A 2,418-nucleotide genomic window follows, 5' to 3' on the forward strand; every position below is an offset into this window, starting at 1 on the left:
CAGCGTCGCCGTCGCCCGACGGGGCAGATGGTGATCGCACAGCAGCCGGACTCGGATCCGCCGCTTCGGAGCGGATCGAGGGCTCGTACTCCTGGCTCAGCTCAACGCGATCGGACGCGGAGGGCCTAAGAGGTCTTCTAGGAGAACGTACTCCGGGGTCTTCTAGGTCGGGAGACCAGCGTAGCATAAACATCCCCCAACGTGGAGGGGTGTATGCTTAGCTCGACGTAGACCCTTTCGGAGGGCGAGAAGACGGAAAGAACACACAGCTAACGAGACAGGGAACCGGGCCCTGGTAGTGTGGTAGAGCGGGACGGTCGTGGACGAGCGTACGCGCCGGCCGATCCACGCCTCGACGCCCCGGAGCAGGGCTGGGTAACGTACCAGCGCTGACGGGCGGAGGCGGATCTAGGCTCGCTCGCGTACGCGCGTGTCCCCTACCCGCTTTATCCCGTTTAACGCGCGCGAAGGCAGATCGAGCGTGTCCGGTTAAGCTGGAAGACGGACCTAGGCGGTAGGTCCTGGACAAGTCCGTGCTTCTCCCCCTCACCGCCGCCGGTCCGCTCGCGTATTAAATATACCAAGTAACCTAACTTATTACAGTGCAGCCGCACTATACTGTAATAAGTTAGGTTACAGCCGTACTGTACTGTAGTGCTACTGTAGTCAGCACGGGCCGTCCCGTGCTGTCTGTACACGTGTTGTACACGTATAATACATGTGAGTATGCGCGCTACCCACACGTGTGGCGCAGGTGTGCACGTGCGTGCGCGCGGCCCCGTACACGTGGGGTACATGCGCGGTACACGTGTGCGCGCGTGCGGCTCATGTTGATCTAATCTAAATCTAATCGTGGACCGCCGTTATGCCACACCATCGTCAAAAGATTACATTTTGTGTCTTGACGGGCATTCATCACGCAAGGGAGTGAAAGGGCTTTACGAATGCCTGAAAATAAAATGCCAAGCAGTCTAAAGTCCAGCAAATAAGACACAATTACTGCAGCCTTGTGATCAGGCAACTAACAAAAAGTTTAATTCCACGGTTCGAAAGATGAGAAACACGATTTTTGCCTTACACACTGACGAACAATGATCAGTAAGAGTGAAAATTATATGAGCCGTTCAGGTGTATCAATCAATGACTGTTGGAAACGTACATGACTCTTTTAAAGAAATGGGATTGTGGCCATTGCGTTTTGATTTTGCTGACCGTTTTCGTACAGCTTCTGATGCAAGTCGCGAACACGCGGATGGTATCGAAAAAGAAACGGATGTTTCCTGGGGTTCCTTTGAGGTCCGCCAAGCGGCAAAATCACTCCAGTATCGCAGCAGAAATATTCGAAATTATCAAGCAGGATATCGGTCCATCTCAGAAGTTGCAAACCGTACAAATCCTTCTTGAACGGAAAGAAACTGTCAACGGCATTATCCTGAGTATAGGCCCGGATGATTCCAGTCGTAGAATGTCCATTGGTGGTTATAACAGAAAATTAAATTCAAGTACTAAGTCTTGAAAGGGACGTAATTGCCGGAAGGGAGATGATTATTCAAAAGGCAAAAACGCTGTATTGACAACCGGAATTTCTTCGCTATATTTTCCTCACTCGGAGATGGTGGCAGAACGAGAGCAAAAGATTAAAGAGGTGGGAAGGCGCAGATAGAGAAGGCCCACATTGCTGCTGAGAAGAGGAAAAAACGTGAAATAGAAGCAGCAGAAAAGCTTTCAGAGCACCGTGAACGAGCTCTACTAAATGCTGAACATGAACAAACAAAGGAAACAGGAGGAGGCATAAGCCACATGAATGTCAGTGGTAGGAGGCTACAAAGTGATATTGAAAAGAGAATATCAGAGCTGGGAGTGTTGCTGCGGAAGTTCTGGGCACTTCGGGTACAAGATGCCCTTTGGAATCACTAGCAATGGCTGTAGTGCTCCACAGTAATGTGGCGAAAATAAAAATGCTGGAATTAAAAATCAGGGAAGCGGTGTGGCGAGTCCAAAGCCGAACCAGTTTTCTTTTGAGAGAGGTTTGAAGAACAATGAAGAACGTGCACCTTGCTTTTCCCTGTCGTCGAGGTATCCATCCGATGACCACCTATTACTCAAGAGCGTACAAAACGATTGGATATATTCGATTTTATTTTTGCGATACTCGAAAGGCGTAACGTCCGGTTCAAAAAAGTGTCACAGAATTGACCCACCCTGGAAGGGTAGTTTTATTAAAACCTTTGACATTTCGTTTACGACTTAGGGACCCCCTTGATGAGCGCTGCCGAGGTTACATCGATGTGAACGCGGCATACACACATTGAATGTCAATTTATAAGCACACCGCCGGCGGGTGGCAGAGACCGGATGGCATTCCTAATGCATTCCTAAGTTTGTAGTACTTTTGGGTTGTACACAATTCCCCCAATT

This window comes from Chondrus crispus, genomic scaffold, assembly GCF_000350225.1.
Source record: "Chondrus crispus Stackhouse genomic scaffold, scaffold_485, whole genome shotgun sequence".
Lineage (NCBI taxonomy): Eukaryota > Rhodophyta > Florideophyceae > Gigartinales > Gigartinaceae > Chondrus > Chondrus crispus.